The 24,121-nt window shown below is 34.4% G+C and overlaps 1 long non-coding RNA gene and 1 pseudogene across 4 annotated transcripts in view; one reads left to right on the top strand and one right to left on the bottom strand.

The window, feature by feature from the left end:
• LOC116280921 (uncharacterized) overlaps positions 1–24,121 on the top strand; it is a 594,369-nt gene that overhangs the window by 311,484 nt on the left and 258,764 nt on the right. The gene's annotated exons all lie outside the window — the stretch shown is intronic.
• LOC116281116 (U2 spliceosomal RNA) lies at positions 693–869 on the bottom strand (annotated as a pseudogene).

A 24,121-nucleotide genomic window follows, 5' to 3' on the forward strand; every position in this document is an offset into this window, starting at 1 on the left:
GCTTTACCTGTATTTATATCCTAAAAATTCCTTCAAATAGAAGGGGCATAATAACATTTACATTATTTTATGTGTATCTGTTCGCCTTTACTGGACTTTGCTTATTTGTATTTTTTAATTCAAATTTTAAATTTCTACTTTTGGCTCCAGAACTTTAACAAAAGGTTTAACTTACCTTCCCTTTGTGTTTTTTTTTTTTCCTTCTGCTCTTCTAGTCTTCCATTCATCCACCATATATATTCTTAAATATCTTAAGAAGTTTGGTATAATTCTAAATGACAGTATATTTTTATGTATAAACTCTTATGCAGTTAGAAACAGTTTTGAAAGTCATTTGGTATCCTGAACTCAAACTACATACTCTAAAGAAAGCACTTAGACGTTGTGGTGCATATGCATTTATTTTGCTGAAAACTAAAATAACCCAGACAGAAAGTTTAACTTTCTTTGGAATTGGTAAAGTATCTTCCACTCAGAAAAGAAGTCGTCGTATACCATACTAAGTACATTTGATTCCAAATGTTAGGCAGTTGCTCACATGTGGATTCTCTCATCTGCTAGGCCTTGTATTCTTTTTCCTAAAGACGGACCCTGTATTTTATAAAGTTTATTCCCACAAAGCCTGGATCTAGTCCCTTTTAAAATGGTCTAGATAAAATTTCAGTTGAGAAACCAGAAGTGGGGCTGTCCGAAAGTGAAATGAATATATGGAGAAAGATCCCATAGACACACATTTCCTTCCTCTGGTGGAAATAAAGATAGGAACCAAAAAGATGTTTTAACATAAAGCACAATAAGCACATTATATCTGAACCTGCATTCTCCCTCCTAGATTGCACTTGATCTTAGCCAAAAGGCCGAGAAGCGATCTCTCCCTCCTAGATTGAACCTAAGAAGGCAGGGAACATGTTTGCTCTCTACCCTGTGCTTAGCACAAAGCCTGGCACACAAGTAGCAGCACAGTAAACACTTCAGAAATTGACAAATCAGCATTTCTCTTTCATTACCTTGTATATGGGAAATCTATTAAATACCACTGACTTTAGAAAATCTTCGTGTCTTCCTAGGGCAGAAAGTAGAGATTACAATGATAGGAAGCCCTGTGGTTCTTAGTAAGTGATAAGCAAACCAAAGAGACAGAGGAGCAAAGCTGGACTACTCTAAGATACTCTCTTTTCAAATAATTTTTATTCAGAGTCAACTGCTTATTAAAACAGCCCAGGGCTTGACATCATCTGCGGCTTCTGTATTTTTTCCTACGCTTCTGTATTTTTTCCTATGACAAAGGAGGAATTATTCACTATTGAATTGGGCACATGTCAAAAAGCAAACAGGGAACTAAATGAACAGTTGCATTTCAGTTGTAGCCACTATCTAGCTAATAGTTGATTGTAATTCTCTAAGGTTTGGTCCTGAGATGCTCATTCAGGTTCATCCTTTGCTGACCTCTCACAGTCTTTCTGTCAGCATTTTGAATGCTACTGATTCTGTAAGCAATATTTGCGACAGAGGTCAGGCAGGCCAGTGAGTTCAGCATGCCCTCTCACTCGTGAATTCCCCTTCTTCGTGGCTTTTCACCATGAGTTCATATGTCGTGGCCCCTACATCCCAAACAGCAGTAAGCAAATTGCAGTCCTGAGTAAATGGAGAGAAAAGCAAGTCCCAACTACTGCTAGCTCATTTACACCATAGGTCTATCTAGAGCAAGCTGAAATCAACAGGGTGAAAATCAAAGAAAGTCCTCTTGCAGAGCATATACACTCACACTTTCAGATTCTTCGTTGAAATACCGTCTTGGATTTGTCACTAGCACTGCATTGTTATGGGAGGGATATGCCTATAGCTGTCAGAGGTGTCGCCGGTGCTAACAATGCCCACCCTGTTTTGTTTTGTTTTGTTTTGTTTTGTTTTGTTTTGTTTTTTTCCTATTGCTTATTCCATCTATGGGCTTGGTGAAATTGGGGTGGACATGAAGCTGATAAGATCTTCATGACAAAGCCAATCGGATCTACTCCATGATGATCTGTGTAAATACCTCAGATCCTTGCTGTTACGGGTTATTGCTACTAATACCCCAGAATGCAAACAGAGACCCGTGCTGCCTTTGCTGTAGATGCACAGCAGCCTGCTTCCAATACAGAAGCAAATGGAAATCCTGTCGTTGCTGATCTTCCAGAGCAAAATGGTCTGAAAATCTATGTTAGGAAGGATTTTCCTTCTTTCTCTAAGCTTTAATCTAGGGATGATGACAGTCAGAATAGTATTTCATTATACAGTTAGAGTAAGAAAGAACAGCACAACAAACCAAGATACAGAAGATGAATGAATAAGGTATATGTGGCCACCTTCCTGTTTGCTTTGGCTTTGAAAGTATTTTGCTATTTTTCTTGGCAGCTGCAATGGCTTCAGCTGCAGTCTGCACAGAGCGAAGCCTTAATCACAGAGTCGCACTGAAACATGTTAATAAAGGTAAAATGAATAGATTTCTCATAAGTGAGATGTATTTCTATGGCATCATTAATATGCTTCAGAATTTTAAAGTAAATATGTTTTTATTCTTACAACAAATTGGAATTGGAGTCATGTCTAGATGTTCCCGTTTTCAAAGACACGAGGAGGTTAAAATGGCTCTGTGTTGGGCCATAACCTCAGGAGAAAAAGATCTAATAGAAAATAAATGGCAAGTTTTTTGAGGTTTTTTTGTTTTGGGTTTTTTTTTTTTGCAATCATTTGTATGATAAGCTTATAATGTACTGATTTCAATTCAGAAAGCACAGGAAAAAGAATAAATATGTACTCACTGCATTGGTAGCAAAGCACTAAGCACGTATGTTGTCAGAAATTCAATATCCCTTTCTTTCCTCTATATCCTCTACCAAACAGAAGATTCCACATAAATCAGAGATGTTAGATGTCTATGTGACTTGAGTATAATTTCCCTTTCCTTTGTTTTTTCTTTTATTTTTGCCTGAGATTTAGAGAATGTTAAAAAAAAAAGTGCAAGTGTATTCTTTTATAGATACTTATTTTATTTAACCTATTTTTTTCCTAGGTGATTTAGAATAAGTATCCAGACCATAAAGAGGATAATGATAGCATTTCATGAATTTGGAAACCAAAGTGTTTTAGACCAAATCTTTTACTTACTTGGTTATGATTCACTTCTGATTGGGAACAATTAGTAAGTTTGAATATATCAAAAATAGTCTTAACAGCACAACAAGAACAAATAGCCTTCATGAATTATCTTACTTAACCTGTATAGTTATTATAGTTAGCATAGAATCTAAATTAGAATGTAGTTCTTTTCTCTACAAAGGAATCACAATAGAATTATTTTAAATTAAGAAACTGAGCACATAAAGTTACTAGTCTATGGTCGTAACTTTAGCAGAAGGCGTATGTGTAAGAATGTCAGTGGTCAAATATTGAATACTAGAAAAACAATATTAAAATTTAAAAACCAAGCAAGCATTTGTTATAGAAAAATGGATACAAAAAGAAGCAAGCATTCCTCTTATATTTATAACTGCAGAGCTTTATAATATTTATAAAATACTTTCATAAACATTCACTGCTTTTCATTCTCATAGAAATTCTGTGAGCCAGGCAGGGAAGTCATTTTTGTCCCCATTTTACCTCTGTAAAAACTGAGCCTGAGAAGAAATGTGCTCCCCAGAATAATAATGATTGATATTATTGAATAATAATATAAGAATATTTTAACAGTAATGATGATTGATGGTCAGATCTGTATCTGCATATTTTCTTATGTATCTCACTTTTTATTTTGTCCAAGTGAACTCTACTCCTATGGATACTTGTTTCATTTCACTGTTGGTGAGTTTTACATTTGTATTCATATAGCAAAGTCATTGACAAACCCCATTTTGGGGTATCAGAAGTGAGGATTCAGAAACTACCAGTTGCTGATGCTTTATCACTGGCTGTGTGATATCAGAAAGATGCACTAAAAAGTATATTCATCACAGATTCATCTTATAGGAGACAGTTATAAATCCTGAATTAATCCATAATTGATTAGCTTCTTGAAATTTTAAAGTTATTCAAAGAAATTTGCATAAGTGGGTGTAACTTGAAAAGAAAATAGATGGGAGCTGTGGATATCATGAAAACTTTAAAGTAGACTAAGCTGAGCTTTTTCTGATTAGATGGAAAACTAACATTATATGTTCTCCCTTCCAAGAATATAACTCTGGAAATGTCACAGAAATAAGAGGAAGGCTGATCCATCTACTACTAAAGGGTGTGATAAGCCCTTGGAGTTACGAATTATAGTGAGGCTAGTGGAGGAGAAGATAGCAGCAAGCAAAAAAGTAGGCTCTGAGGATAACAAAAGAGGCTGAGGCAGAGGTGTTTATTTGTACCACTTTCTTTTCCTCACGTTCATTCTTTTTTTGCTGACTCAAAATTTAAATTACCTACTTTGTGCATAGGTTTCTTCTAAGTGATGAGAATACAATAGAGAGCAAAGGCAGCAAACTCCTGCCCCAGTAGAGCTTCCATCCTAGCGGGAGAGGATTTGATAAAGAGACCACTGCAAACTCCTTCCAGGCTAGTTTGGAATCTGCCAGGCAGGATGTTACCAATAGGATGAAACTCAACCCAGCTTGGAAAATAAGGAAATAATGACAAGTGAAGAAAAACCATCTGAATCCTGGGCATTCTCTTCCAAATCTGCGACTGCACATATTGAGAGTTAGGCTGGTGATTAAAACTGAGGGAGATCACTCTTGCTAAAAAGCAGTAGTTAGCATGCACGTATACATCAAATCTCACGTGGGAATGGTTATGGGGGAGGAAGGCTAACAAAGAGGGGTAGAATCCAGCTACTCCCCTAGGCTGCCCCTCATTCTAAACTGACTATGAAGGGGTTAAACTTGGGCCTGCTCTTAGTGCCCTCTGCCACGTTTCCTTTTCCACCTCAGCGTAATAAAGATCACCAAAACCAAAATGAGACCTCAGAGAAATTCAACCATGCAGAAAGTCAACATGCAACAAAGACAGCCAGTTAATTGTGCTAGAGTGGCAGTCATGTAAAATGTGTATCAAATGTTCTCAAAGCCATAAGGGAGAATATTTGAAACCTGAAAAAGAAATAGACAATCAAAAAATATACATTGAGTATGAAAACCGTTATCTGTTGAAATGAAAGATGAAATATATGGTATGAATAGCAGAAGGGATACATTTGAGGGGTACATTAGTAAGCCAATGAAGTTTGGAGAGTGGTAAATAATAAAGAAACGTCTGGAAACTAGAATACACATAGACTGCCGATGGGAGTATGGATTGGTGGATTCTGGAAAGCAATCCAGAAGTACTTAGAGAAATGAAACCAAACCTGCGAAACGGCAATCCTATTTCTGATCTACTTGCCAAATACACTTCCACCCAAATCTATGAAAGGACATATTGATGTCCATTTAAGATTTATTTGTTGTTGGAGGGAACCAAATACGCAGCACTACGAGAATAATATATACACATAATCGCTGAAAATGATGGATACTGTTCAGCATAAAAAACTATAAAGTAGAGATACACACAAGAAGAAAGATAGATCTCAATAACAGAGTGTTGAATAAAAAAACAAAAAGTAACATAAATATCCAAAAACTATAAAATTTTACATAATGCTCAAAAATACATCCATATTCAAGTGTCTACAGCAAACACATTGTTCACAGAGTAGCAGAACTGAAGTGGGAGTGAGAGGCAGAGGGAAATATGAATAGCAATGTGATGTTAGGGTCAGAAAAAAGCAGTTAGAAATGAATTCAGAAACAATCATGTTATTGTGATAAGAACGTGATCTAAGACATGTATGACTAACACACTTTTTGAATGAATGGGTAAATGTAGGTCAGTAAGACTTGACTTGTTTCTTCCATGATATTCTTCAGGCTTTGCCCAGTGTCCTTAAGATCCCAGTTACCCCTCTTCCTTTATTCTTGGCATATGGACTCTTTTATTTATTGAGACCATCTATGGCTGTCTGTGGAGGGTTCCCTCATGTGCCTTTAGTTCTCCAAGCTTACATTTCCTGCATTTGGTTCTCATCCATCCATGAATTTTCAAGAGGCCTGTTATCCAGACTAACTTTGCCACCAGAACTTTGATCTCCATCTTTCATCTCTAGTACCAGATCTTCTTCTAGCAACGCTAAGCTGCTCATTTGCGGTTCCTTCTTGACTCACTGCACATGTGTGTATGTCTATCATGAAAGATTTCACTCAATGTGGCTACCATTTCATACTCCCACTTTCTTTCACTAAAAATATTTCCCCTATAACTTCCTACTGTAATTGCAATGTAGTTACATCCCCTCTTGATTTTCTTCTCAAAGCCTGTCATAATAACATACTTAGAATTAAAGAATTCTAGCATTTTAGTCTTCTATTCCTAGAATATTGGAAATTTGGTTTGATAATTTATTCAAGGAGTATATTTCCCCGTCATATTCTCTGGGAAAACAGGACCTAGGCAACCTGTCTTTCCTCTAATTGTACAGTGCCACCAGCCTCTCCTGGATCTGTGTCTCTATGTGAATCAATAAATACTTCAGGAAGGAAGTATAACATAATGGTTAAAAGCATAATCTATAAAATCAGACAAGATAAATTCAGATCTCAGTCTTACCACTCATCAGCTGTGCAAAGTTGGCTCCTTCTCCTGTGCCAGGTGCTACCCGGGTAAAGGACAAACTCCATGCCAGGTTTCCCCTATTTGTGTCAGAGGTATCATTGTCAATCTGATTCAGAATTTGGAGTTAGACTCTTGTTCCCTTGGTTTTTCCATATTTACATAGCATATATTTAACATATATAACATAAATAACATATATTTAAATTCTTCTTTTCAATGATTTGTCAAATACATTTCAACTTCCTTTATGTACTGTTGCCCTTTTACTCAGAAAGTGAAGGTGAAGGATGAGGAAGACAGTCTTCTTGATTTCTTTCTGGCCATACCTAACCAACAAGTATTATTGTTTCATGACTCTCTTTTTGTAGGGTGGTACCCCCCCAACTTGCATTCATTCATTTTCCACTTATTTACAGGATAAAATTTAAATTCCTTAGTTTAATATTCTAAATCCTCTATAATTGGTCCTGACCATTAATTTCTAATTATATCTTCAGATATTCTCAATCACATTCTTTTATTTAATTTACACATTCTGTAAACCTCTGAAAATGTTTCTATAATCACTTCACCAAAAATGTACACTTGTTTTTTAAATCATATGTATTCCTTCCTCTTCCTCATAAAATATTTATTTCCCAAGACCACATTCAAACTTCACTCTCTCTATGAGTACTTGTGTATATATATATTTACACACGTATACAAAGAGAAAACTACCTTAGGGAAAATTATAACCATATTTAACATACAAAGTATGTACATATATTAATATTTTTATTTCTATGGTAGTACTTCTGGATGGATATGTATATATATAATTCATATATTCAGTTTGTAAATTGTAATATCACATGGTGATTTAAAAAATTTTACAGACCATTGTTAGAAATTGGCCATTTAAAGTAGCCTCTGTTAGGTCACAAAAGATTAAGGAAACAAAATACATAAACTATCTAATTTTTGTATAGCTCTAGATGTTGCTTTCTGTAATATTTTTAAAAGAAATAATGTATACCACTTAAAATGATTAGACTGTGAAATTCATGGTAGAGAATATTTGAGAATCGGTAACCTATAGTGACATTATGGTTATGATTATTTTTTATTTCAATGTATATCATTAGCAATTATTTAAATAATTAACTAATTTTTTTTAGTAAGTTAGTAGACAATAAAGAGTTGTGGCAGTATAAAGCACCTTTTAAAGTGTTTTGAGAAAAGCAGTCAAAAAGCTTCATAAGACCAGTAAAAGAATTCCAGTACATCCATTGAATAATTGATATAATCAGTATAGGAAACATTTAGCTCATATTATCTGGACAGAAATGTTCTACTTGCAGTCTTCTGCTCATGGTGGTATTTCTGTTCAAGTGACATACTTATAATTATTTGGCGTGAAATCATTCAAGCCTCCTTAGCCACAATGTCCATATCCATCTTCTGGTTTAATGCTAGGCAGATATTAATGGATGAGTTCAAGGGACATAGAGTGATGCATTTTGTGTGTATGGACATGACCAAACACTGCCAGTTAGTTAATTTTTTTTTATGATGAGGGGTCAATACCACAAGATTTATATTAGAATTTTGTAGCTTCTGGATCTCTGATCTGTAAATCCCAGTGTTTTTCCATGAACATTTAAAATCTCATCATTTTGGAATTTAGTCAGAGATAAACATTACAAATAAGGGTTCCAAGATTCCTTGAAAGGGATATGCAAATCATGAAAATATTTTATTAAAAAATCATTCCATTGCAACTAAAATATGACAAAAAGATTGAAAGCAAATTTGACACTGTTCTGGATAATTCTACAGTTATCATGAAGGCCGTTTTCTAAATATTCCCACATTCTTGGAGTGGCAGATAATGTGGCAAAATTATCTCATAAGTATCAGCTAATGGATATTAGCTAAAATGATTATTGCCTATTACAGGTGAATATACTCCTTTGCCCCTTCATTAAAGAAACATAGGACAGTAGCCATCTCCCTGTGAGAACAATGGAAACGGATCCACTTTGACTTGAAACCTTTATAAAAATATAGGTATTTTTGATGATTTTCTACCTATAATGGGTACAATCTTTTTACATATGTTCATAAAGTAGATTCACTCAGCAAAAGAGCAATCAGTACTAGAAAAGGAGTAAGAAATTTATGGCAGAGTTACTGTATGTTATTTATCTACATAAAATATATGTAGATAAAACTTTCCGAGGAAGCTTTTAAAGTTTGGTATTCTTTTTACTCCTCCCATATTTCATTTCTTTACTTTTCATCCCCATTTCCCCCCCACGGTGAATGATTATCAGTGATAGTCTTAGTGTCTGTCTGGTTTAGGATAAAGAGAATATTCACTCGTATTTTAGAAATAGGATAATTTTGTCAGTCAAGAACTCTCTTAGATTCCTTGGCTTCATGGATGTAGAACTTTTCAAACAGAATTGATTTTGGCTTTCTTAAGTATCTAACATCAACTCTGTATTAGTCCCCAAGCTCTTTCAGCATTGGACTTTCTCAACTGCAAAGCTTATCTCTTTCATGGATGCCTTTGCTTACTTATATAAACACAACCTCTTTTTTTTTTTTATCGTTCTGCCCTCCAAATGACACTATTAGTTTATTGATCATATTTCATTAAGCATTTATTAACTGTCAGTTTTGAAGAAAAGATTTACTGAAAATTGTAAGATAGTGCAGAGAGATCCCTCGTACCCCTTCACCCAGTTTCCCAGTGGTTACATTTTTAGTGACTCTACAACAAAATCAGAACCAGGAAATTGACATTTATAAAATATGTTATTGCACTATGTCATTTATCTCACATGAAGGCTCCTATAGCCACCACTGCTATCAAAACACTGAACTCTTCTAGTGAAGAATAGAAAGACTCCCCAAAGTCTCTTTACCTACCCTGCTTATAATTTTAAAATGTATCTCCTTTAGATACCTTAAAAACCACATCAGACAATGTTAACTTTTTTGCTTCAAGTCAAACATAATTTAGAACACTGAAGAGAAGAGGGGAAGTCTGTTGCATTTATCATATTTTTGGTTTTTTGTTACTCATTCTTTTCTTCTTGATGATTTAAGACACGTTTTATGATTTTATTTCTGTTTCAAGAACTTCCTCTGGCTGTTCTTTTGGGTCGGTCTGCTGGTGACAGATTTTTAGTTTTCGTTCTTCTGAGAAGCTCTTTAATTTCCTTCAGTTTCTGAAAGTTTTGCCCATTACAGAATTCTGGGTTGACAGTTCTTGTCTTTGAATACCTGAAAAATGTGTCATTTACTTCTCTGACCTTCATGGTTTCTAATGAGAAATCCACTTTCATTCAAACTGTTTTTCCCCCTAAGTAAAGTGTTGTTTCACTCTCACTGCTTCCAAGACTTTTTTTCTCTGCTTTGTTTTCTGAAGTTGTCTGTTTGGTTCCTGTTTTGGTGTGAATTCTTTCAGTTTTACCTTTTGGAGTTTGCTGAGTTCTTGAATCATGGCTTGTTTTTTGTTTGTTTTGTTTTGTTTTGCCACAGTTGGAAGTGTTATTTCTTCAAATACACTTTAAACCCCACCATTTTTCTCCTTTCTTGGTAAAAGTCTGATGACATAATTAGTAGATTTTTGTTTGTTTGTTTTAGTCCCACAGATCCTTGAAATTCTGTAGTTTTGCTTTGTTTCCTGTTTTCAGTCTATTTTCTCTTTGTTCTCCAGATTGCGTAATTTGTATTAATCTTTTTTTTCAAGTTCACTTATTCTTTCCTCTGTCCTCTTTATTCTCCTATTTAGAATATCAAGGTTTGTTTTTTTAAATAGTTATTATAATGTCAGTTCCAAAATTTCTACTTTGTTCTTTGTATCTATTGTTTCTTTGTAAAGCTTTCATTTGTTTCATTTGTTTAAAGCATGTTTATAATGGCTTATTAGAGTATTTTTATATTGGTGGCTTTAAAGTCCTTGTTGGATAAATCTAATACCGGTGTCATCTCTATGTTAACATGTATGATCTTCTCACTGAAGGTATGATTTTTCTGTTTCTTGCTATGCTGAGTAATTTTCAATGTATCCAGGGCATTTTTGAGTATTATAAGACTGTATTTTGTTTAAGTTTTGGTTAGTAAGCTTCCTGTGACGTGACATAGGGTGAAAGTGGAGGCTGCCTTGTTATTGCCAGGAGGGAATGGAAGTCCAGGTTCCCCACTCAGACTCCTTTGGAGAGCAGTGGGGCTTCTTGGTTTTGCTTCCTATGTGGCCTTTGCAAAGGAAGGGCAGATATCAGGGGGCCTTGGTCCTTGTTACCACTAGATGGTGGTGAAAGTTCCTGTTTCTCACTTGGTCTCCTTTGACACCACTCTGGTGGGGAAGGAGAGGAGCATATTATTACACTTGGTAGAAAGGGAAGTCCTACATTCCACTTGGCCTTCTCTGGTACTACCAAGGCAGTGGTTGGGACTGGGTCTACTAGGTTTTGTTTTATTTTGTTATTACATGTTACCAAATAGAATAGCTTTGCATAAATGTATGCTAAACTAAGAAGATAGATCCCACTGAAGATATGTAATTAAAGTTATAAAGTATATTTATAGGTCCTTTTTCACAGGTGCATTCAGTGTGTGGTTTGAAGGGAAAATTAAAAGTTAGTCTTAGCCATCATAGTAGGAGTTAAACTTGTAGAATGGCATCATCAAAAAGAACAAAAGCCCAATTTAAAATCTCAAGTCTTGATATCACAACTAGAATATTGACATATATGCAGTAAAGATGTACGGTATTTCCATAAACGCAAGGATCTCCCATGATGCCTTTTCATATCCACACACACTTCCCTCCTGCTCCCAGCTCCTCCCTGCCAACCATTAACCTGTTCTCCATTGCTACAGTTTTGTTATTTCAAGTATGTTATACAAAAACAATCATACAAAAATGTGACCATTGAGATCACTGTTTTCAATCAGCATAATTCTCAGGAGATTCATCCAGGTTGTTGACTATATAGATAGCTTGTCCTTTTTTAATATCTGAGTGATAGTCCATGGTCTGGATATATCAGTCTGTTTAACCATTTACCCATTGAAGGACATCTGTGTGGTTTCTAGTTTTCAATTATTATAAATAAAGCTGCTATAAACATTCAAAGTTAGGGAAAAAAAAAACCTCTCAAGTCTTCTTCATTGTATAACATGAAGTTTTAGTTATCTATTGCTTTTCAGTAAATACTCAGCTTTTCTCTAAATTTGAATATTATCATTTTTATTAATCCCAGTAGTATTGGTTCCACTGATACTACATTTAGATTATGAGAACATAGATTTCAAGCAATCATTTATTTTTCAATTATTCAAAATATATCAAAAGCTCTATATTGTATGAAGGAAAGTTATTCCACTGTTCTAATGTGTCTTCATATCTGTTAAAAAAAAAAAAAAGAGAAATAGCCAGCAGCTTGTAAAATACAGTGTACAAATTGGATAAAATACATACAAGAAGCAGAGTGAAAAATCTTTCTAAGCAGCTCTACTGATATAGAGGAGATACAATCTCTCCTCTCTATTGAGTGGATCCAGTGAGGGTCAGTGAATGTAATGGTCAGTGCACATAGTAGTCAATGGAATGAAAACCAATAAAAATGCGATGGACGGATAAAATGAAAATATGCAAGGTTCAAGTGTCTGATCTTTTCTGCCGATGCTGCTGGCTGTTTCTTTTTTCTTTTTTAACACATATGAAGACACTCTACTGAACATTCACATATATATCAGACATAATGGTTTTCGTTTGCAATTTTTATTTTATTTGCCATTTAGTTTCCCCATTTTTTTCCAGCATTTTTTCCTTAGCCCTCTCATCAGTTCTGCTATGTGCTGAATTTTTCACCAGTGATTAGCATATATACGTTAGCATATATATGTTTAATAATATATGAGCTTGATTACTTGTCTTCTCTGTAAATAATATAATATCATTTATGAAAGACAAACCTGGTATTTTGTGTCATGTGTATTCCTACATTTGTCCACAGCTTAATGTATAGCCTTTAGATTTATTTTAGCCAAGTAATACCAAACATCTCCACACATTTAACTGTTTATTGTAGCATCCACACAGGAGAGCAAGTGAAAGTTGTGAAGCCTATACTTTCCACCACTTTAAGGTGTCTCTGCAGATCATTATGTATTCCTCACCATAGGTCAGTTGCCTAGCGACCAGAGAAGTAGAGAACTACTAATTGAAAGTATTCGGTATGGCAGGCAACGTTTGCTGCAGGACGTTGAACTTAGAAATAGCAGAGACAATGTCAGATAAAAATGTTGCCAGGGATGAAAGAAAACCAGTTGCAATATTATCTTAGTAGCAATGGCTATTATTTACTTATATATAGTAAATTCAGTTTGCAAAAGATTTTTGCTGTTTCTTTCTTAAGAAACAATGATCATTAAAATTGATTTTTACCCTTAGAGATCATCTGTACTATCAGAGCAAAAATCAGTTGTAGCATCTATGAAAAAAATAAAATAGAAGACAAAGGGAGAAAGAGAAGAGGAGGAAGGAGAAGAAATTAATTTTATACCACTCTATCAAGCTATCTAATATAAGGATTAAATAAGAACAGGATTATTTCTCATTTCTCCATGTAATATACAATTTATGTGTCCACAGGAAATAGATGAGTGGTCATTGCATACCCACCTTCACTTAATAAAAAGACTGAGATAGAGCAAGAGAACCCATCCTTTTCAAGACCAAGTTACCAAGTTGGTTCAATTCTCTTGTTAGCTTATTTGCTATAAGAAATCTAATATGATGTTGTATTTGTGGCTTTCTTTCCCTCTCCACAGGCATGCATGTCTAAAATTGTGTGTGTGTGTGACTTGAATAACTGGTTTTTGTAAGAATTCATTTGTAGCAATAGTCAGTTTACACTTGTATCTTTAAGCAGATTGTATCTCCTAATGGTTAAAAAACAGGATATATGTTAATTTGATGTCCAATCACCTGATTCACTATAAATTTTATGTGGGTTACAAACATATATTTAAAAAAAAAAAAACCTCGAAATATATCTCAATGTTTACAACCACAACTGATCAGAATTTAATTGTTAGTGTCCAGAAGCCATTTCAAGATCATGCATGGCTGTTATGAATATCAGTTATCTGCAGTGATCTGAAGATACAGGTTATAAGAGATGTTCTTCATTTATGCTGTACTTGTGATACAACCTTTTCAAATAAATCCTAGAGATTAGATTGTTCTTTGTCTGTTTCTCATGAATTCAGCTGAGTGTAGCATATGCTAAAACCCCAGTTCAGCTCTTTGTAATCTGTCTATACTTATGCAGAATTGTATTTATATATATATATAAATATGTGTGTGTGTGTGTGTGTGTGTGTGTGTATTTTTTGTTTGTTTCTTTTGGGCAAGGGGAGAGTTGGGGAAAGTAATTAGGTTTATTTATTTTTTAATGGGGGTACTGGGGATTGAACTCAGGACCTCGTGGTATTGAACCCAGGACTTCCTCTGAATTTTAATAAAACTTCTGCTTTCGGTATTCGTAAAAATAATCTCTATTTACTCAAGAGTGGTTTGCATTTCTTTCCCAGGGATTTAAAGTTGATGGAAAACAGACTTGAAAAAGATACGGGAGAGGTGATCACAATTCTTAATTGGTGGAAAGAAGTCAGATCTACCTTTGCTATAGGATACCAACTGGCATTCTGTCCATAATCTGTTTTGTCTATCGTTGTTTTAAAAATAAATACCTGAAGATAGTCCTAGATGATAACGGCTTTTTATTGCTGCCTAACAAATCACTCCAAAACATGGCAGCTTGAAACAACTAAGCAACAAGCATGTATCTGCTCATGGTTCTGCAGTCTGGGCTTGGACTCAGCTGTGTGGCTTGTCTTTCCTCCGGGTGGTGTTGGCTAGGTTCTCCCATGTGTCTGTGTTCAGCGGGCAGCTCCACCAGGACTGGAGGTTTCAGGATGACCCCATTTATACATGGGACAGGAGTGACTAGATGGCCAGGCCTTCCCTTCCATCTTCCTGGTCCTTCCTTCTCCTGGGCCTTTTTCATCATGGGAACGCTCATTCTCAAGAAAGCTAACTTGAACATCTTTGCACAGTGGCTCAGGGCTAAGAAGGAGTAAATGGAAACTAGAAAACGTCCTTAGGATAGAAACATGTTTGATGTCATTTCTGCTGTATTCTTTTGGTTCAAGTAACTCATAAGGCTATTGGGAGGATACTGCAAGGACAAGAATTCAAAAGGCATCATCATGATCCACTGAAAATCATTTGGAAATAATATATAGTAAGGTTACAATTTGTTGAACTATAACCTGTATGTAAAAGTAACATATACTTGCATTTGGTTCTTACTGTTGTCATAACAAATTACAACAAACTTGCTGGCTTCAAAGAACAGAAATTCATTCTCTTGCCGTTCTGGGGGCCAGAAGTCTGACTTGGAAGTGTTTGCAGTGTTGATTCCTCCTGGAGTCTCTGAGAGAGAATTCATTCTACATCCTTAGCAATTCTTGGTGTTCCTTGCTTTATAGACATATCACTTCAATCTCTGCCTCTGTCTTCACATGGCCTTCTCCTTCTGTTCTAGTCTCTTGTAAGAGTACTCATCATTGGATTTAGAACTCATCATAATCCAGGATAATTTCATTTTAGATCCTTATCTTAATTATACATCCAGTGACCCTTATTCCAAATAAGGTCACATTGTGAGCTTCTAGGTGGACATAATTTTTGGAGGGAACATCATTCAACCCATTAAGTTCTCTGTCAAACTTTAAAATTTTCTCTCATGCTTTTGGTAGTCTCTACTACAATGAACTTGGATTTGGAAAGTTTCATATCCACATGTATTTAGGGCAGCATTTCTTAAAGCATATTCCTCAGGAAACTAGTTCTAAGAGTTGTTCTGTGAGTAAAGGGTTGCTTGGTCTCATAATTTTGGAAAGTATTGCTTGCTATTGACACTTCCTGAAAATTCACATTGTACTGTAATTTATTAAAGAGAAATAATATAGGAAAAAAACTAAATTTAGGATTAGTACATGATTTTCCTAAATGTAGGTAGACACTGAATACCTCCATTTTTATTCAAATAATACCTGTCAGTACCTCACAGGATTAGGGTTACATGTGCCAACATTTCTGATCCAAACTGTGCTGTAGACTATTTGATACTAGTTTCAGATGTTGAACAGAAACACATACCTAAATGCACATTTTAATAATCTGCTTCCTGGACCTTGAACAAGCCCTTTTGACACCTGGAATGTTCTTTCTGGTTAATTCTATTTTGTCTTTCGGAACTCTGACTAGAGGTTATTCTCAAAAGAAAGCTTTTAACTTCCCAAAGATTCAGTTAGATGTTCTTCCAGTGTTTTTTTTAATAGCTCCCTGTTCGAAACGCCAATATATCACTAAAACACTTTGCTTTAATTACCTTGGTTTGTTTTCTTTATTTGGTCTCCAACCATATGCTTGTTGAGGTTAAGAATCTTATTTGTCATTGATTCCTGGGACACAACTGGTATTCAATCAACGGTTGTTGAATGAGTGGATGAGAAAATTTGACATTGGGTAGAAATAGATCAACATAACTAAGCAGTATATGTAATCCTGAAAGATAATCCAGTTATAAAACATTTTGCCTGGAAATCACTTTTTGCTTTCAAAATAATGTCATAAAAAGTCATTTATTTCTCATGGTTTGCAACAGTCATCCTTAGAACTTAACTCTGTGTTGTACATGTCCAGCACTCAAAAATGGGCCAGTGAAGTTGTTAGAAAAAGACATCCAGTAAATCTTCCTAGCCACTTGGTAAAACAATTTTTAAAAATGTAAATCCCTTTGACTTAATGAATCATGACTGACTCATTTATATTACCTGGATATTTAGGTTTCTCCAAGGAATAGTGCTAAATTTAACTGGTCAAGCATGCATTTTAAGAAGAAAACAACAAATTCCCCTCTTAATAGTCTTTGCATAAGTAAGTTTACACCCCTTCCCATAGTTTTCTTTAGAAACAATAGTTGTTTTCTATACTCAGTCTGAATTATCCAAATGTGTGTGACGCATTAAGCAACAAAGTTATGACAGCTCAATTAATAGACTCAACCGAGAGAAGTAAATTTTAGACTGTGGATATCCTCTCTTACTAGTGAGATATTTACCTCCAGCCTTTCTGCCCCTCCACCTCTAAGACACACACACTGTTAGAGAAAACTTATTTAATTATGGTGTAACTGTTGAGAACTTTATGTTGAAAGATTTCCAGAATTTCATTTCTAAATATTTTTGCTAATACAAAATTTCGTACCCTAAGGACAAGTTGGCACAAGGGTCATTTCTCATGTATATCACTTGAAAGCAAATTTTAATGACAGTCATTTCTGATAAATAATAAATATTCATGGAGTAAAAGTCATTTTCTTAATGTAAATAGTTCTCCTAGTGAGTATATTATCCCTGAAATCTAAGCTTCAATTTAACAGAACAGATTTATCAGTTCACTGAATATTTTTCAGGAGAAAAAGTTCATATTCCAAAATTTACCTGGTTCATCCCAAGATATATGCTGTCAATAATCTTGATTACAAGTTGAGAATTAGAATATATAGTAAGTTCCTAAAACTCTACCAAATATGATTTGTACTGAGTAGAATTACATTTAATCACTGTGTTAACTTTTTCATTCTATTTAAAGGCTTTTTCCATGTATTATTCTCTGGTTTGGATATAGTAGCTGAAGTAAATGTACATCCTTGGTTGCTTTCTTGCCAAATACAGCTGGATTGCACCTACCCAAGTGATGTTTTATAAGTGCATGTTATGCAGATTAGTGTTCAAGTCTCAAGTCTGCACAGAATAGAATTGTGAAGCACTTTTCCCTCAGAAAGAAATAGTGTTAGTATTTTGTGTTTGTTGTTCTTCAGACCTATACCCTGTGAAACCCCACCTAAATGAAGTGAGAAGCAACATTTCAGTAAGTTAACTTTCATAGATTTCTTCAGCTCAGGGGAGCATTTTCCTGCTTTAATTTGCCAGTAGAGACCTGACCTAAGAAAGTAGCAGTGCTGTTTTATGAGGTGGGAAAAAGCAGACAGGAGACTCTTTGTCCCACCTCATCATAACCATGTGCCATCCCAAGTAGAGTCCTGTAGTTTCAATGCATCATATGAGAAAAGAATTGGTTTACATCATACCCTATAATAAAAAGTCTCACAAATCTGTAGGTAGATGGTGGTCCTGGAACTCCTCACTTGGTAGCTTGTAAAACCTAAAATAATCTAATACGCCTAGACCTAGCAAGTTTTGAAATTGTTAGAATATATTTGACTTATCCTGAGAGGGTTCGTATCTCTTGTACATTGTAAGACAGTTAGTAGACACAGCAGAAGGAACTTAAAAATATTTTGGTTTCCAATGGAAGTTTGGAAATCTGTTGACTGCCTAGATGTTCTCTTTGCTAGTCTTTCATGCGTTGTTTTCTCTTACTTATTTCTCCTCACATATACGCAAGCTATTTTCTTGCCTATTGTGTGGACTTGGCAGATTGTTCTGGGCACAGTGCCCAGCTGGTTTAATGCGTGCTTATTATTGTCTATAGTGTCCCTGATTTTGTTTTCGAAATAGGCATTCTATAAATTATTAATGATTATTATTGTACTTTAGATTCCACTTTGCTTTTGGAATTTAGAAACAAAGAATGAACCCAAAGGGTAGTAACCCAGAATATCAAAGCTAAACCCAATGCTTGACTGTAAAGGAGACTAAAGAATGTTTTGGAGTAAACAAAACAGGATTATTCCTATAACAGTTAAACTAAACTAAAGTAAACATTAAGGGCTTGATTTATCACTTGATAAAATGCTCATAATATCATGTATTCCCTTTTTACTGTCTAAATATTACTCATAAGTGTTTTGATCAATATCCATGGGTAAACACATTATTAAATGTAGAGAGCCAGGGAAAGTGCTAACTTTTCTCTCCAATTCATAAGAATTTGTGCAGCTTATGTAGTATGACACATTATCAAACATTTAATAGGTCACTGCTGAATTTGCCTCTGAATTTTGAGTCAAGATAAAAGCAATCTAAATTTGGGTGTCATTTCAAAAAGAAAAAAGTCACATCTATAAATAATTTATACACACACATATTTTTAAAGGAAGAAATACCAAAGAAGGAAAAACACAGGAAAATATGTGGGGAGCAAGTCTCTGGAAGTGCAAAAGAAGAGAAAGAAATGTTCTATCGGCAGTGAGGTGTAACTGCTAATCCACTGCATAGAAGTGAAAATTGTGTCTTTACCTTAAAGCTATAACGCTTTACATTTTGAAATTAGAGTTTAACTAAAGGACAGCACATACCCAATAAAGCAAAGCTCAGAAGATGTTAAGAATTGTTAAATAAGTACTATCTCATTTTTTTTATACTGGAAAACACAATGTAGAGATTCTCAATTATTTAATCCTGACTAATGTAAAAAATAACAATATTTTCTTTTCCAAAATCATTCTTCCTTTAGCTCAGTCTTCTCTTTCTCTCTCTCATTGTGAATATTTTGTAATTCACTCTTCTGAAATTGGATCTGGACCTAGGATTTTGATATACTTTGCTATAAATCTTTGTTTCCTTAGAATAAAAATATTCCCTACATTTTCATTATTCTAATATTGATTCAGCTTTAGGGTTAATTTATATGCAAAGCAAATAATTTACCCAAACTTGTAAGGGATATGCATTATCAGAACACAACACCTGCAGGACAAAAGAGAGGTTAATTTCATTGTTGCTCCGAAGCAAAAGGAGATCATTATGGAGTCTGCAGTAACCAAGCTCTGTGAAATAGCTGCATTAGTCATTAACTTTCCAGCACTAAATTTCATATCAAACTCAATTAACTACTACATAGCTTTTAATGACAATATTTTTTCAGATGCAGCTCTTGTTTACTAATAAGATTTCACATCACGACTATCTGTTCCATTACTTTCTCTATGTTAATATTCAGGTCTTGAATTTCACCAAAGAAAATGGAGCAATGAAAATTGCATTTGCTAAAAGTTCTCCTTGAATTATGTTTCAACATTTCAAGTGTGTTAATGTAATGCTTTCGAAGCTAAAGGGAACGATTATATAGGAAGCCAAAGTCCTCTGTGTCTATCCCCAGGATTGATTAAGTTTGCTGTTTATGCATATTTCCCCACAACATTGCTTCTGTGTTGGAATTTATCAGGATCAGAACCATCTAAATTGGAAATGTCCCGTAGTATATTTTTATCACAGTGAAAGTCAAAGCCTAGAATAACAAAAAGGCACAAAATTAATGTCATCAGGAAACAATTTACGCAGCTAATTAGCATAGCATTCTCATATAAAAAGACAGATGGATTAAGGGATCAGGTCATTCATAGCCTGCAGTAAACTGCTTCAGTCTTTAATCCCCTGCTGTTACCTATCAATGGGTGCTTTTTTAATGGACTTAGATAGATCCCTGGAAAGATTTAGATTCTCCCATTAGATTGATTCACCTTGTTCCTTTAACTTTTATTGATGATGTGTTTCATCATTTCTTACTAAAATAACAACAGTATGCACTCGAATTTAGTTAGCAGCTACAGAATCGAAATAAAAAACATATTTGAACATTTCTCAGTTAATAGCTTCTTCAACAGCACACACAGACACACTTATTGCTCTGTTGTGCTAAGAAATAGATCCAGGTTTGAAGGCAACAATTGAAGTATTAGTTCCTACTTCAACAAGAATTGGGATGATTTTGCAAGTGATACACATACACAGCATTCAGGGCAGTAACACATCACACAGTAGCCACAAAGGATCAACTATGAAAAATCTCACATTCTTTAACTGAAAGTTGTTAATCAGAATAGGTTCATTTCCATGAGTCTTCTTTAAAATGTTTCCAAAAGTAATGTCTAAGAAAAGTATCGTTAAAAATGTTTGATCCAATATATATATAAAGCCAAACCAACACGTGAAAAAAAAATGTGTATGATAAAAAGTCGTTTTAAATTACAGGGCATAGGGAAATAAATGATTTCCTTTGGCTATTGCATTAATTTCCTAGAGCTTCCATAACAAAGTCTCACAATGTGAGTGATTTAAAACAACAAAAATGTATCATCTCACAATTTCGGAGACTAGAAGTTTAAAATCTAGGAGTTGACAAGTTTAGTTCTTTCTGGAGAGCTCTGAGGGAGTGTGTGTTCCATGCCTCTTTCGGTTTCTGGTGGTTGCCAGCAATCCTTGGTGTTTTTTTATTTGTAGATGTATTACTCCAGTCTCTGCCTCTGTCATCACATGGAGGTCTTCCCTGTATAACCCTGTGTCTTTCTATGTCCAGATTTCCTCTTCTTGTAAGGATGCTAATCATTGAACTAGAGCGCACCCTAATCCCACATATCCTCTTCTTAAAACTTGATTATATCTGCGAAGACCCTAGTTCCTATTTCCAAATAAGGTCAGGTTCACAATCGCTAGGGTTTGGATTTCAACGTATCTTTTTGGAGACATAATTTAACCGTAACAACTAAAATGCAATCAGAACAATCAGAATGTTAGATTATTAATTTATAATAAGTATGATATATGAAATAAAATTCTTACTCCAGCATGGCTAGGACATATTTTCCCCCAGAGGCACATCTATATGGAAAAAGAAAATATAGTCCCATGATAGCTGGGTATATATAATGTCAGAAAAAAAGAGTTAAATGATTAGAAAATTTAATGCTACCAGGTTAAAATAAATGGACACAGGCATTTTCATGATAGGAAGTCCTGTCAATGGAATTGGCAATTTCACTTGCCCGGGCTTCCTCCCTGTCTCAGGACTTGGAATTGCACTTGAAGAGAATACAGATTTATAACTTAGGGACCCATCTGCGCCTCAGTTTCCATAGGTGACTTACACCCGTCCGGTGATTGACTGCTTTCTTTATCCATTTTAATGAATTCAAACCAAACTGCAAAATCTTCTTGGCTTTAGACCTCTTAGGCTGCTTTAAATGCTTAAATCTCAGATAGCATTCTTCCTTCTCTTAGTTTGGGAGGTTATATTTTTGCAGCTCTTCTCCCCAATAACCCCACGTGCTGAGAACTTAACCTATACGTATAGAATATATGCATATATTCATCCAAACTGTCCTACATTGAGAGCCATGAAATAATTCTTTTTTCCATTTTCTCTTTAATAATGATACACAATTCTGTAAGATCTATTTGTTTAATAATCACAGTTATCATTTACTGAGAACCTACTACTTGCCAGGAAATATATGACATACTTTGCCTTCAGTATCCTGTTTAATTCTTAATATCTCAATGGAATAATTACTATTATTTCTCTTTCAAAGATGAGGAAACCAGGATTCATATGTCTGCTCATATTGCATATACTTTCCACAGCATGGATAATAGAAATGAAAATCCTTAGTTTTTCTAACTTCAGAGGTCTTGGCTTCATACTACCTTCCCTTCAGCAACCTGCATTATTCCCAATTATATTTGCCTTATAGTCTGGACATTTTGAGCCTCTGTGCCTTTGCCTGTAATGTTTCCTGCTTGTAAAACATCTGACTTCAACTTACCTAACTCCTGGTTAATAAGAAACAAAATTGTAATATTGAAGCTAGGAGTGAACAACATATTAATAATTTTTTAACCAAGATTTCAGTTGATATTTTAAAATAATAGTTTTTATTTTGATTTTTAAATTATCTTAAATTACTATTCATTAAAAATAAGAATTCATATGTGTTTCTTCATGAACAGCTTTAAAACCATGGATAAATCATTCTTCCAACTGTAAGGTATATCATTATCTTATTGTTATTGTTATTTTCCCTTTGCCATCATCAGTTTAAAGAAAAAAAAACATTTTATATTATACTGCCATAGAAGGACTTAATGTAACTTTAACATCAGAGACACATAAAAGATCATTCTTCATGTTTATCTACCTGTGGATATAATTACGAATAGAGCCAAGTCATATATCTTTATGTTAATAATGATCCTGTGTGATCTTTGACTTCAACACATTGAATTTTTTCTTACTTGTAAATATCATGGCATATGAAAACTACTGTCAGTGCCTAGAATAAATATGAAATGTGCAATTTTTGGTTGACTATACAATAGTGATTAGATGGACAGAACTCATTTTTAAAAAATTTTCCTACGCATTAAGTAAATTGGAGATTAAGCTTTGGGGATTTTATAGCTGGAAAAACCTTAGGTCATTTGGTCTAGATCTTTTATAGATGAAGCAAACAGAGCTCACAGAAAGTGAATTTACTTAAGCAAATTTGTGACATAGCAGTAGCTCAATCCCATAGTTTTTCACTTTATGTCTACAACTAGGAAATGTGTCCAGTAAATGACTGATCTATAAAGTATAAGGTTATGGATGATTATACAGAGAATTACTTGCATTTTTAAAAACTAAAAAGTACCTTTATAAAGCACTTATAATTTATCAAGTTTTAGCCTAAACATCATAGCAGCTTTTTTGGAGGGCCCCACATTTTCTATATATTGTTTTCCATTTTGATTAGCAGTGATCTGTTTCAAAGACATAATTTGGAGGGTTAGAGTACTGTTATGTTTTACATTCAAGTTGTAGTTCTATTTATCTTCTTCCTGATTCTCTTTATATTCAACTCGTTAAAAAAAAAATTCCAGGCCTGATGTTTACCTATGAATATAATGTGTTCAATTTAAAATTTTGCCTTATTAAAATAAAACCAAAAAACTATTGCCTTTTTTTAAAACTTTTTTTTTATTGAGTTATAATCATTTTACAATGTTGTGTCAAATTCCAGTGTAGAGCACAATTTTTCAGTTATACCTGAACATATATATATTCATTGTCACATTTTTTTCGCTGTGAGCTACGATAAGATCTTGTATATGTTTCCCTGTGCTATACAGTATAATCTTGTTTATCTGCTCTACATTTTGAAATCCCCATCTGTCCCTTCCTACCCCCTGCCCTCTTGGCAGCCACAAGTTTGTATTCTATGTCTATGAGTCTGTTTCTGTTTTGTATTTACGTTTTGTTTTGTTTTTTTTCGATTCCACATATGAGTGATTTCATATGGTATTTTTCTTTCTCTTTCTGGCTTACTTCACTTAGAATGACATTCTCCAGGAACATCCATGTTGTTGCAAATGGCATTATGTTGTCTGTTTTTATGGCTGAATAGTCAAAAAACTATTGTCTTTTTTTATTGAAGTATAGTCAGCTTACAGTATTGTATCAATCTCTGGTATACAGCATAATGGTTCAGTCATACATACACATACTCCTTTTCATATTCTTTTTCATTATAGGTTATTACAACATATTGAATACAGTTTCTTGTGTTTTATGGTAGAAACTTATTGTTTATCT

The sequence above is a fragment of the Vicugna pacos genome, chromosome 6, assembly GCF_048564905.1.
Source record: "Vicugna pacos chromosome 6, VicPac4, whole genome shotgun sequence".
NCBI lineage: Eukaryota > Metazoa > Chordata > Mammalia > Artiodactyla > Camelidae > Vicugna > Vicugna pacos.